The sequence below is a fragment of the Polypterus senegalus genome, chromosome 8, assembly GCF_016835505.1.
Source record: "Polypterus senegalus isolate Bchr_013 chromosome 8, ASM1683550v1, whole genome shotgun sequence".
NCBI lineage: Eukaryota > Metazoa > Chordata > Cladistia > Polypteriformes > Polypteridae > Polypterus > Polypterus senegalus.
In genome coordinates, this window is record NC_053161.1 from 26,485,819 (window position 1) to 26,500,774 (window position 14,956).

Sequence of the window (14,956 nt, forward strand, 5' to 3'; positions counted from 1 at the left end):
TAAATTACAAAAGACAACATTAATAAACACAATACACAGTTTTTAAATGATAACTTGAATTACTGAAGGAAAAAAGTTCACCAACATCTATACTACCCATGTCAAAAAGTAACTGCCCCCATAGTTACTCAGTCAACCAATGAACCAAAATTAAATACTTGGTTAAATTAGACTAGTTACACCCAAGCTTGACTGCTGCCAGCCCTATTTAAGAAAAACTTCATTTAAATTGAACTTTTTCCAGCAATGTTAGGCTGGCTAAAAGGTTTAAACAAACTGCATATCATGCCACAATCAAAAGAGATTCCAGAAGACTTAGAAAGAGAGATACTTAAATATCACTGTCAGGGAACAGATACTAAGAAATCTCTACAACCCTGGGACTTCAGTGAACCACTGTAAGAGAGATTAACTCCAAATTAGAACATTAGAACACTCTAGATGAGAACAGGCCATTCAGCCCAACAAAGCTCGCCAGTCCTATCCACTTATTTCCTCCAAGAAAACATCAAGTCGAGTTTTGAAAGTCCCTAACGTCTTACTGTCTACCACACTACTTGGTAGCTTATTCCAAGTGTCTATCGTTGTTTGTGTAAAGAAAAACTTCCTAATGTTTGTGCGAAATTTACCCTTAACAAGTTTCCAAATGTGTCCCTGTGTTCTTGATGAACTCATTTTAAAATCCAAGTCTCGATCCACTGTACTAATTCCCTTTATAATTTTAAACACTTCAATCATGTCACCTCTTAATCTTCTTTTGCTTAAACTGTAAAGGCTCAGCTCTTTTAATCTTTCCTCATAATTCAACCCCTGTAGTCCTGGAATCAGCCTAGTCGCTCTTCTCTGGACTTTTTCTAGGGCTGCTATGTCCTTTTTGTAGCCTGGAGACCAAAACTGCACACAGTACTCAAGATGAGGCCTCACCAGTGCATTATAAAGGTTGAGCATAACCTCCTTGGACTTGTACTCCACAGATCGTGCTATATAACCTAACATTCTGTTAGCCTTCTTAATGGCTTCTGAACACTGTTTGGAAGTTGATAGCTTAGAGTCCACTATGACTCCTAAATCCTTCTCATAAGGTGTACTCTCGATTTTCCGACCGCCCATTGTGTATTCAAACCTAATATTTTTACTTCCTATGTGTAATACTTTACATTTACTGACATTAAATTTCATCTGCCACAAATCTGCCCAAGCCTGTATGCTATCCAAGTCCTTCTGTAATGATATAACGGATTCCAAATTATCTGCTAATCCACCTATCTTGGTATCATCTGCAAACTTAACCAGCTTGTTACTTATATTCCTATCTAAATCATTTATATATATTAAAAATAGCAGCGCCCTAGCACTGACCCCTGTGGAACACCACTCTTAACATTGGCCAGTTCTGATGAGGTTCCTCGCACCATCACCCTCTGCTTCCTGTGTCTGAGCCAATTCTGCACCCGTCTAAAAACATCACCCTGGACTTCTTTTAACTTGATGCCCAACCTCTCATGTGGCACCTTGTCAAATGCTTTCTGAAAATACAGATAAATAATATCATAAGCTCCACTTTGATCGTATCCTTTTGTTGCCTCCTCATAGAATTCCAACATGTTAGTAAAACACGACCTCCCTCTTCTGAACCCATGCTGACTGTTCAGAATAACTCCTGTCCTTGCCATGTGTTGCTCAATCTTATCCTTAATAATTCCTTCCATTAATTTTCCTGTGATGCTTGTTAAGCTTACTGGCCTATAGTTGCTTGGATCTGCCCTGTCACCCTTTTTATATAATGGGATGATATTTGCCATTTTCCAGTCCTTTGGAATCTCTCCAGTGCACAGTGACTTCCTAAAAATATGTGTCAAGGGTTTATATATGTACTCACTAGCCTCCTTAAGAACACGAGGATAAATATTATCTGGGCCTGGTGATTTGTTTGATTTCATCTTATTTAATCTGAGCAGCACTTCTCCCTCTACAATTTCCAAATCCCTCAGTACCTCCTTAGTAGTTGTTTACCTCTGGAGGTTATCCACTTGCTCACTTGTAAACACCTCAGAAAAATGTAAGTTTAGGGCATCTGCTATTTCATTGTCTGTATCTTTTAATTCCCTTTACTATTCCTGATGAACTTGACCTCCTCCTTAACTGTTCTTTTACTACTAAAATACTGAAAGAATCTCTTGGGGTCTTCTTTCGCCTTATCTGCTATATTCCTCTCCAACTGTCTTTTAGCCTCTCTGATATCCTTCTTAATGGTTGCCCTCATGTTCTCATACGCTACGATTCTCTTTGCAGTCATTAGTCTTATATGCCTTATACAGCAGTTTTTCCTTTGCAACTTCTTTTTAAATCTTTATTAATCCATATGGAGTTTTTTAGTTTCCTATTACTTCCAAATTTAGGTATGTATCTGTCCTGCATTACATGTAAAACATTTTAAACCTGTTCCACTGCTCCTCGACTGTCTCCACATTTAAAAGCTTATCCCAGTCTATCCTACTTAGACTTTGTGCATCTGCTCAAAATTAGCCCTACTAAAGTTCAACTTAACAATTTTAGTCTTTGCATCTGTACTCTTACAAAATACTGAGAATTGTATTACATTATGGTCACTTGACCCTAGTGGTTCAATCACCTCTACACCCTCAATTCTATCCTGATTATTACAGAATACTAAATCCAGACAGGCTTCACCCCTTGTTGGTGCTTTAACATGCTGTGTTGAAAAACAGTCGCTGATTACTTCTAAAACTCCTGCTCTTGTGCTCCTCCATCTGTAAGGTTATCCCAGTTAATATTTGGATAATTAAAGTCCCCATGACTATAATATCCCCTGTAAACTTGCCTTTTGATATTACTAAAAGATGTGTGTTGAAATTACTGTCTGAATTGGGTGGTCTATGACACACTCCTAAAATAAGACCTCTTTCCCTAATATTTTCCAGGCGAAGCCACATGTCCTCACTAAGATGGGGCTCATCATCCAACTGAAGATGACTTACATTTAAACCCTGTTTGGCATAAACAGCAACCCCACCTCCTTTTCTGTTCTGTCTATCCTTCCTAAAAAATGTGTATCCCTCTATGTTACACTCATCCCCATCTTTGTTATTTAGCCAGGTTTCCGTTATTGCTATAATATCATAATTATGCTCTGCTACACACAACTCCAACTCACTTAACTTATTTTTGATACTTCTAGCATTAAGGCAAGCTATTTTTAATGTGTTAGTCCTTCTACATTTACGTATTTGCTTAAAATTACATTATTATGCATTTTTATTTCTATACCATTGTTTGTTCTTCCATGTATAGATCTAAATCTGGCCTGTCCTAAACTCCCTGCCCCCCCATTCCCTGGTTTAAACAATCCTCGACTAGCCTACACATACGCCTCCCCAATACATTGGTGCCCCTCCGGTTCCGATGTAACCCGTCATGGCGGAACAGGTCCCATCTGTTCCAAAAGAAGTCCCAATGCCCCATAAACCTATACCCTTCTACCCTGCACCAAGATTTGAGCCACATGTTAAGCCTTCTAATCTCCTCAATCTTACCTGGACTGGCGCGTGGCACAGGCAGAACTTCTCAGAAGACTACCTTGTCAGTGGAGAAAACATGAAACCATGGTAAATCTGCCCAGAAGTGGCCAGCCTAGCAAAATTACTCTGTAAGTGTATAGAAAACTCATCTAGGATATCACAGAAGAACCCACAAGAACATCTAAAGTACTGCAGGCCTCTCTCAGCTAAGTTAATGTCAGCATTTACAATTCCACCATTAGAAAGATGCTGGGTAAAATTGGTATTCATGTGAGAGTTGCAAGGCAAAAAAAATACTAAACAAAAGGAAAATAAAGACTTGTCCAGCATTTGTCAAAAACACCTTGGTTACTGACAGAACCTTTGATATAATGTTCTGCGGACTGAGGAGTCAAAAGTGGAACTTTTTGCAAGACATGGGTCCCATTAATCTAGCATAGAGCTAATACAACTTTCCACAATAAGAACATAATGTCCACATGGAAACAGTGATGCACCCAATCAATATAATGTGATGAAGTGGGGATGCGCTGCTTCTGCAGAGCCCAGGCAACTTGCCTGTAATTGAAGCAAGCATCAATCTGAAGCTCAAGCACAAATGGGTTATGCAGTAGGGCAATGAATTGAAACACAACAGCAAGTTCACCTCTGAATGGCTGAAAAGAAAAAAAAACAATTAAGGTTTTGGTGTGGCATAGTCAAAGTCCTAACTTGAACCACCTTGAGATGTTGTGATGGAACCTTAAATGGACAGTTTAGAGTCAAAAACCTTACAAATCTGGCCCACAGTGTAATTATATTTGGCCCGCAAGAAAATACCAAATACAGTGGAACCTCAAGTCATGAACGTCTCAGAACACGTACAAATCGGGTTATGAGCAAAAAGTCCACCAAAACTTTGCATCTGTTCACGACCACACATTTGGGTGATGAACAAGCCAGTTTCCCTTCCATTCGTACACGCCAATGATTTCCGCATGTGTTTAGTCTTTCCCTGTGCAGCGAGAGAGCGAGCAAGTGCGAGAGAGAGAGAGTGCGAGAAAGCAGTTAAAGAATGCACCGGGCTTGTTTTTAAAGAGACAGCAAGGTTAGATTTCTCTGTTCTAGGTTTTCTCAGTGTTATTCAATATTTTTACATTTAGTTTACTATTACACTATGCATTCTACAGTATAATTACTAACTATTTTTATGCTTAAAAATCTTAAAAAAAATATATTTACATACAGCTCGTACGGTCCGGAATGGATTAAGTGTGTTTGCATACAATCCTATGGGACACGACCAAATCAGGTTGCGACCAGAGTTTTGGAGCGAATTACGGTCATGACCCGAGGTTCCATTGTATCTACTAGAGCTGGCCCGCTGGTAGACAGCGCATTCACCATTAATACTACAAATCCCAGAATGCTCTGCTGGTGCGCTGGTATGTCAATCAGGACCCACAAGCGCCCCCTCCTCTGTTGACATTCATTAGCGACCTCATGCCACCAGTCACATCGGGCCACCTCTCCCAAAAATGGCAAAATGAAAAGCGGAAAACAGAACCTTTCTAGAAAAGTGGGAAGCAGAATATCTGTTCACAAATGTAAAGGACTGACCTGTTTGTCTTGTGTGTGGAGCCAATGTAGCTGTAACCAAAGAATATAACATAAGAAGACACTATGAAGCGAAAAACCACGACAAGTACAAGGACATGGACATAGTGCTATAGCGCCAGAAAGTAGAGAAGATGAAAAGAAGTTTGGTTTCAAAACAGACCATGTTCACAAACGCCATTTCACAAAGTGAGGCTGCTGTAAAGGCTAGTTTTATTGTAGCAGCAGAGATTGCAAAATCAGTCCGGCCCTTTAATGAGGGAGTGTTTGTCAAAAAGTGCATGATCAAAGTTTGCGACATCATGTACCCAGATAAAACTCAAGCATTTTTAAATGTAACCCTTAGCAGAAACACAGTACCTGATCGTGCATGTGATCTTGCCACAAATCTACATGAACAGCTGATGGAAAAGGGAAAAGATTTCATTGCATTCTCCCTTGCTATGGATGACAGCGGCGACACATCTGATACTGCCCAGCTGTCAGTCTTCATCCATGGAGTGGACTCAAATCTGTCCATTACGGAGGAACTTTTGGGATTACAATCAATGCAGCAAAAGAAATATTTGAAGAGGTTTCCAAATGTGTAACTCAAATGAGGATACCTTGGGATAAACTTGTGGGACTAATGACAGAGGGTGCGCTTGCAATGTGCAGTCAAAAGAGTGGATTGGTGGCCAGGATGCAGGGGGAGAACTGTGCAGGTGAGTTAACTGTTTATCACTTTATCATACATCAGGAATTGTTGTGTGGCAAAGCCCTGAAGATGGAACATGTTATGAGCACCATAACACGAGTAGTTAACTTTATAAGAGCTAAAGGTTTGAATCGCCACCAATTCAAGTCTTTTCTGGAGGAGTGTTATTTGGAATATGCAGTCGTGCCGTATCACATAGAGATGAGATGGTTAAGCAGAGGAAAAGTACTGAACAGATGTTTTGAGCTGAGTGACAAAATTTGTCAGTTTCTAGAAAGCAAACGGAAAGACACAGCAATGCTCTGAGATGAAGACTTTCTGTCTGAGCTGGAATTTCAATGTGACGTCATGAGCCATCTCGATATGCTGAACCTACAGCTTCAGGGACTGGGCCATGTCAGCAGAGACATGTACGCTGCAGTGAGGGCTTTTAAAACAAAATTGTGCCTGTGGGAGACTCAGATACTGCAAGGAAACCTGGGCCATTTTCCTTGCTGGCAAACCATAAAAAGGCAGATCTCTACCGCCGTGTTCCCAAGTGCACAGTGTGCTAAAAAACTCAGCTTACTCAGCACCGAGTTTACCCAGTGATTTGCCGACTTTGATGCCCAGAAATGTAGGTTTGAACTGCTTAGTAATCCATTTGCAGTTGACGTGGAAAGCTCACCAACTAACCTCCAAATGGAGCTGATTGAACTCCAGTGTAGTGACACACTGAAGTCAAACTATGACGCTGTGGGTGCAGCACAGTTTCCACGTTACATCCCTGACACAATGCACCAGCTCCGTACCCAAGCTGTTCAAATGCTCTCTATGTTCGGCAGCACATATCTGTGTTAGCAACTATTGTCCTTAATGAAGCTGAACAAAAAATCACACCGGAGTCGTCTCACTGATGGAGACCTTCACTCAAACCTGAGGATTTCCTCAGCTCAGAGCCTGACCCCAAACATTGATGAACTATATCCAAGAAGAGATGCCAGGTTTCTGTCTTGGACCAGTGTGCATCAGAGAAGATCAGAGTATAGCAAACTAAGCTTGAATGAATGTTTTCTTTATGCACTTTTCCTTGCCATTCCAAGGCACGGACTTGAATGGTTGGATTTTAATTGAAGGAAATTATTATTACTATTATTATTATTATTATTATTGTTAGCCTCTGAAAAAAGGTTACCATTGAAATTTAACTCAGAAGGCTATAAACAGAGAAAGAGGCATAAGATTTTTTTTTTAATTTTATTTAAGAAATAGCAGAATACCCGCGCTTCGCAGCAGAGAAGTAGTGTGTTAAAGAAGTTATGAAAAAGAAAAGGAAAAATTTAAAAAATAACGGAACATGATTGTTAATGTAATTGTTTTGTCATTGATATGAGTGTTGTTCTCATATATATATATATATATATATATATATATATATATATATATATATATATATATATATATATATATATATATATATATATATATATATATATATATATATATATATATATATATAGCAAAATACTCACGATTGGCAGCGAGAAGTAAAAGAAAAGGAAACATTTTAATAATAACGTAACATGATTGACAATGTAATTGTTTTGTCATTGTCATGAGTGTTGCTGGCATATATATATATATATATATATATATATATATATATATATATATATATACAGTGGTGTGAAAAACTATTTGCTCCCTTCCTGATTTCTTATTCTTTTGCATGTTTGTCACACAAAATGTTTCTGATCATCAAACACATTTAACCTTTAGTCAAATATAACACAAGTAAACACAAAATGCAGTTTTAAATAATGTTTTTATTATTTAGGGAGAAAAAATCCAAACCTACATGGCCCTGTGTGAAAAAGTAATTGCCCCCTTGTTAAAAAATAACCTAACTGTGGTGTATCACACCCGAGTTCAATTTCCATAGCCACCCCCAGGCCTGATTACTGCCACACCTGTTTCAATCAGAAATCACTTAAATAGGAGCTGCCTGACACAGAGAAGTAGACCAAAAGCACCTCAAAAGCTAGAAATCATGCCACGATCCAAAGAAATTCAGGAACAAATGAGAACAGAAGTAATTGAGATCTGTCAGTCTGGTAAAGGTTATAAAGCCATTTCTAAAGCTTTGGGACTCCAGCGAACCACAGTGAGAGCCATTATCCACAAATGGCAAAACATGGAACAGTGGTGAACCTTCCCAGGAGTGGCGGCCGACCAAAATTACCCCAAGAGCGCAGAGACGACTCATCCGAGAGGTCACAAAGACCCCAGGACAACGTCTAAAGAACTGCAGGCCTCACTTGCCTCAATTAAGGTCAGTGTTCACGACTCCACCATAAGAAAGAGACTGGGCAAAACGGCCTGCATGGCAGATTTCCAAGACGCAAACCACTGTTAAGCAAAAAGAACATTAGGGCTCGTCTCAATTTTGCTAAGAAACATCTCAATGATTGCCAAGACTTTTGGGAAAATACCTTGTGGACTGATGAGACAAACGTTTAACTTTTTGGAAGGCAAATGTCCGTTACATCTGGCGTAAAAGGAACACAGCATTTCAGAAAAAGAACATCATACCAACAGTAAAATATGGTGGTGGTAGTGTGATGGTCTGGGGTTGTTTTGCTGCTTCAGGACGTGGAAGGCTTGCTGTGATAGATGGAACCATGAATTCTACTGTCTACCAAAAAATCCTGAAGGAGAATGTCCGGCCATCTGTTCGTCAACTCAAGCTGAAGTGATCTTGGGTGCTGCAACAGGACAATGACCCAAAACACACCAGCAAATCCACCTCTGAATGGCTGAAGAAAAACAAAATGAAGACTTTGGAGTGGCCTTGTCAAAATCCTGACCTGAATCCAATTGAGATGTTATGGCATGACCTTAAAAAGGCGGTTCATGCTAGAAAACCCTCAAATAAAGCTGAATTACAACAATTCTGCAAAGATGAGTGGGCCAAAATTCCTCCAGAGCGCTGTAAAAGACTCATTGCAAGTTATCGCAAACGCTTGATTGCAGTTATTGCTGCTAAGGGTGGCCCAACCAGTTATTAGGTTCAGGGGGCAATTACTTTTTCACACAGGGCCATGTAGGTTTGGATTTTTTCTCCTAAATAATAAAACCATCATTTAAAAACTGCATTTTGTGTTTACTTGTGTTATATTTGACTAATGGTTAAATGTGTTTGATGATCAGAAACATTTTGTTTGACAAACATGCAAAAGAATAAGAAATCAGGAAGGGGGCAAATAGTTTTTCACACCACTGTATATACACATAAATGTGTACATATATACACACACACACTGTGGTCCCTGGCCGGGACGCCCAGGAGGACGAGAGGAGGGCTTGTGCCTCCTCCAGACCGCGAGGGGGCATCCGTCCTGGTTATGTTGGGGGCCTCGGGTAAAGGGCATGGAAGCCCAGCCCTGTAGGGACCCGTGGCCACCGCCAGGCGGCGCCCCGATGCCGGTACGCCCAGGAGGACCAGAGGAGGGCTTGTGCCTCCTCCAGACCGCGAGGGGGCATCCGTCCTGGTTATGCTGGAGGCCTCGGGTAGAGGGCTTGGAACCCCAGCCCTGTAGGGGCCCGTAGCCACTGCCAGGCGGCGCCCCAGTGCCTTATTATCCCAGGAGCCCAGTACTTCCGCCACACCAGGAATTGCCGGGGGGAAGACGATAGGGGACACCCGGACGGCTTCCAGGTGCGCAGCCGGCACTTCCACCACACGGGGTGTGTCCGCGGGAGATTGCCGGGAAGCAGCTGGAGCCCATCCAGGTTCCTATAAAACGGGCCGCTTCCCTCCAGTCATGAGTGGAAGTCGGGTGGAAGAGGACGGAGCTGGAGTGAGGACTGGAGGCGGCCAGGAGGAAAAGAGGCACAGGGCTGTGTGGCCTGGACATTGGGGGAATTGGTGCAAGAGGCACTGGGGTTTGTGCATGTTAAATTTGTAAATATTGTAAATAAACGGTGTGTTGGGTGAAACTATGTTGTCCGGGTCAAAGTTCACAACACATATACTATGGGGTGCCAAACAGGCAAATACAGTACATTGATTTTGTGAATATATAAAGTCGGCGTCAGAATATATAAAGTCAAAACTTGAATATATAAAGTCACTGTCGGAATATATAAAGTCAAAACTTGAATATATAAAGTTAGCGTCGGTATACATAAAGTCAAAACTTTTTTCTGAATATATAAAGTCAAAACTTGAATATATAAAGTCAGCGCTGGAATATATAAAGTCAAAACTTGAATGTATAAACATGGATCCATCATGCCTTGTTACCACTGTGCAGGCTGGTGGTGGTGGTGTAATGGTGTGCGGGATGTTTTCTTGGCACACTTTAGGCCCCATAGTGCCAATTGGGCATCGTTTAAATGCCACAGGCTACCTGAGGATTGTTTCTGACCATGTCCATCCCTTCATGACCACCATGTACCCATCCTCTGATGGCTACTTCCAGCAGGATAATGCACCATGTCACAAAGCTCGAATCATTTCAAATTGGTTTCTTGAAAATGACAATGAGTTCACTGTACTAAAATGGCCCCCACAGTAACCAGATCTCAACCCAATAGAGCATCTTTGGGATGTGGTGGAACGGGAGCTTCGTGCCCTGGATGTGCATCGCACAAATCTCCATCAACTGCAAGATGCTATCCTATCAATATGGGCCAACATTTCTAAAGAATGCTTTCAGCACCTTGTTGAATCAATGCCACATAGAATTAAGGCAGTTCTGAAGGCGAAAGGGGGTCAAACACCGTATTAGTATGGTGTTCCTAATAATCCTTTAGGTGAGTGTATATATACATATCCACATATATATATATCCACATATATATTGTGGTCCCCAGCCGGGACGCCCAGGAGGATCGGAGGGGGCGTCCGTCCTGGTTATGTTGGGGGCCTCGGGTTAAGGGCTTGGAAGCCCAGCCCTGTAGGGACCCATGGCCACCGCCAGGCGGCGCCCTGGTGCCTGGATATCCTGAGAGCCCAGCACTTCCGCCACACCAGGAAGTGCTGGGGAGAAGACTTTGGAGGACCCCCGGAGAGCTGCCGGGAGGACAGCTTGCTCTTCCGCCACGCTGGGACGTGGCCAAGGGAAGAATGCCGGGAACACCTGGTGCTCGTCCGGGAATCATATATAAGGGGCCGCCTCCCTTCAGTGAGCAGTGGATGTCGGGTGGAAGTGGACAGAGCTGGAGAGAGGACTGGAGGCGGCCAGGAAAGAAAGGCACAGAGACTGTGAGCCCTGGACTTTGGGTAATCGATGCAAGAGGCACTGGGGTTTTGTGAGCACGGTAATATTGTAAATAGTAGTGTAAATAAACAGTGTGTGGTGATGAACAACATGTCTTTCTGTCTGTGTCCGGGCCAGCGTTCACAATATACATATCTACATATATATACACATACATATATATATATATATATATATATATATATATATATATATATATATATACAGTATATAGCAAAATCCTTGTGCTTCGCAGTGACAAAGAACTGCTTTTAAATTTTTATTAAGAAGAAAAGAAAACCTTTTTAAACTGAGGGAAAATATACCAATAACTATCTGTTAAGGATCTCTTTGTATAGCACATTGTCAGTTCAGCACTCCAGTTGTAATATGACCAAACTGTGCACTGAGATTACTTTTGAGAATGCAATGTATAGTTGTCCAGGAGAAAAGCAATGTTGCCTCAAATCAATGGCAACCTTTTGTAGGGTCTGCCCCTGAGACTTATTAATTGTCATTGCGAAGCAGAGCCTTACTGGAAATTTGAGGCATTTCAATTGAAATGGGAGATCAGAGGGTATAACGGTGATGCGAGGAATACATTCAGAGTGTGGCACTCTGCTGTTTTCTTTGTGTAGCTGCCTTCACACAGCTTCTCCGCTACCTTATAAATGAACGCCATATAAGGACGTCGTTTCTCCTTGCTTCGCAGTTCTGTATTTGTTTTATTGTTTGTTTATTACGATTGTTATAGTTATTGTGTAGCTATGCGAGACTTACTTTACTGTTCAGGTACCCATTTCCTTTATTTAATCCGTGGCTTGTACGCTATTTTTTGTTCGTTTATTACGATTATAGATATTTATTGATTACCTTCTTTAGCTGACTGCCTGCTCATATAAAGGCGCTCCGCTGGTTTTTTGTGAAGCAGCCTTTACACAGCTTCTCCGCTGTTTTATAAACGAACGACATATAAAGCCATCCTTTGTCCTTGCTTTGCCAAGGAAGCTGCCTTTTTATTTAATCCACGGGTTCTCAGCTGTTTTATTGTTCCGTTTATTACGATTATTATAGTTCTCTTTATATATCACGTTGTCAGTTCAGCACTCTGGTTGTAATATGACGAAGCTGCGTGAGCTCACTCTTAAAAATGCAACGTATAGTTGTCCAGGAGAAAAGCAATCTTGCCTGAAATCAATGGCAACCTTTTGTAGGGTCTGTCCCTGAGACTTATTACTTTTCATCGCGCAGCAGAGCCTTACTGGAAATTGGAGGCATCTGAGTTGAAATGGGAGATCAGAGGGTGTAACGGGGATGCAAGGAATACATTGAGTGTGGAGAAACTCTAGAGACAGGGTGTGTATTAACTTGTGGATTTTTCTGTGAGTATTTGGTGGCAGCATGACGAAGTTGCTTCCGCAAGACCACGTTAGCTGTGGAGCTCAGCTCGGAGCATATTCTTTTCCTACCTTGTCAATTGTGTAATGCGTTTTTTGAACAGGTTTGATGCATGAAGTGATCACTCGTACTGCGTTCAGTCAGTTCACGTGAGCTGCACTCTTGTGTGATGTTGCGATGTCCACGGCTTTATTTAATGTTAGCTAAGACCCGGCACTTAAAATTTAACTCCGTTACAAAGTGATCCAAAGTCTCATTTATACCTTGTGTCTTCTCATTAAACTTGTATCTCACGAATAAAGAATTTGGCTTTTTTCTTCAGCGCTCTTTGGGAGCTCTTCCTTCTTTTCTACGTACGTAGTTCACATGATTACGTGGGAGGCGTGATGATGTGAGACGCAGCTCTGCCCCCTATGGCCATTGAGCTAAAGTCCATTACAGTATATGGAGAAAAATAGGTTCCAGTTATGACCATTACGCGTAGAATTTCGACCTGCCCAACTTTTGTAAGTAAGCTGTAAGGAATGAGCCTGCCAAATTTCAGCCTTCTACCTACATGGGAAGTTGGAGAATTAGTGATGAGTGAGTGAGTGAGGGCTTGGCCTTTTATTAGTATAGATACCATATTACAATCATCAACGTACATCAAGGGTTATAGACTACTGTTGTATAGTTTCTATTTTTTCTCCTCATATTTAGAGGTGGGCGGCACAGTGGCGCAGTGGGTAGTGTTGCTGCCTCACAGTTAGGAGACCTGAGTTCGCTTCCCAGGTCCTCACTGCATGGAGTTTGCATGTTCTACCCGTGTCTACGTGGGTTTCCTCCGGTTGTCCAAAGACATGCAGGTTAGGTGCCTTGGCGATTCTAAATTGTCCCTTGTGTGTGCTTGGTGTGTGGGCGTGTGTTAGTGCGCATGCCCTGCGGTGGGCTGGCGCCCTGCCTGGGGATTGTTTCTTGCCTTGTGCCTTGTGTTCGCTGGAATTGGCTCCAGCAGACCCCCGTGACCCTGTAGTTAGGATATAGCGGGTTGGATGGATATTTAGAGGTTACTTCTGTAAACTAACAGCTCACAGTGCCAACCCAGACCCTTACTCTGTAAGTTTTCTGGGCTTTCTAGCATTCCTGTTAAAGCAAATACATGTATTCGGTTAAGTGTTATCTTTATATTGGCCATATAAAAGAGGATGCATTTATGAGTGTGCCCTGTGATGGACTGGTGTTGCATTCAGGCTGGTTTTCCATCTTTCATTCAGATCTTGCCAATATAGGCTGCAGGCCCTCACAACCCTAAGCTGGACATGCAGGCAAGAAAATAAGTTCACTGATGATCACTATTACGACCAAAGCATTAAAGATGCAGTAATTGTTTTTAATAGAGACATTTTATTATTTATTGATGTATTCATGCATCATTATTATTATTATTATGCTTTATCTGGTTCTAATCCAAGACCGGACAGTCAATAATGCCTGCATGCTGCTGTGTGGATTTCTTTAGCATTGAATATCCTGGTCATTGATGGAGCAACATGATTGCAATACAAGTTTTGAGTAACACTGTAAAGGTAAAGGGAAAAAAGAAACATTTTTCTAGTACAATAAAAAAATATAACTATATAAATTTTAAATGCAGTTGCTGGTCAGATTCTAAAATAAACTGCACATTAGAACAAAAAGCTTGTCTTTTTTCACAAACAAAAAGCAACAATAATAGATGTTTTCAATCCATCTATCTTTTTCATTTGTTTAAACCAAATGTAGTGTTGTGGACACCCAAAGCTTATGCCAGCAGAACCAATATTGGATTGGATATATATTTTTGAGTGTACTATAAATCATTTCTCTGTGGCTGTCCAGCATTTAATTTTACTTAAAACTTAAACATGGACTGTATTGTTGCCAGTTTTCTCCTGTTTATTAAATTACTTAGGATGTGCTTTCTGCAAAAGATGAAAAACTATGTTTCAGTCAGTTTCTATTCCACATAAACTGAAGCACAAGGAGTAAATGCAACACAATCCAGTAAGAGAACTGACCATCCAACAAGTTCAGCCAGCTTATCATTAAGATCTTTTCTGTTTGCTTATTCTTTACATTTCCTTACCATTTCTAATAGTTTTGATTACTAAATTACAGCAATGTTTTGATCCTTTTTTATTTTAAATTTGTGAACTTCTGAAAAACACTAAGATCATCATGGTGGTGAACTAGTTAACACTGCTATGTCACAACACATGGAGACTAGGTTCCAGTACCAGCACTGCATCTGTGGAACTTGCACACTTGACTAACGTTTTACCTTCAGATTGTTTTCTAACGCTTACCAGACTATTTTGAAATTCTGTTAACAAATCTGTTGTCTAGAATTGAGTGACAGTGAATGTATTCTGATGGACTAGTGTCCTATTCAGTGTAGGTTCCTGCCATATGCTCTGGGCTGCCAGGTTGGGATGTGATCCCGATTCGTTGAAATGAACATAAAA

General features: G+C 41.1%; 1 protein-coding gene and 1 pseudogene across 1 annotated transcript in view; one reads left to right on the plus strand and one right to left on the minus strand.

Annotated features, from left to right (window-relative positions):
- Positions 1-14,956, minus strand: part of irak4 (interleukin-1 receptor-associated kinase 4) — a 73,550-nt gene that overhangs the window by 57,266 nt on the left and 1,328 nt on the right. The window lies entirely within an intron of this gene.
- On the plus strand, positions 5,057-6,945 carry LOC120533679 (annotated as a pseudogene).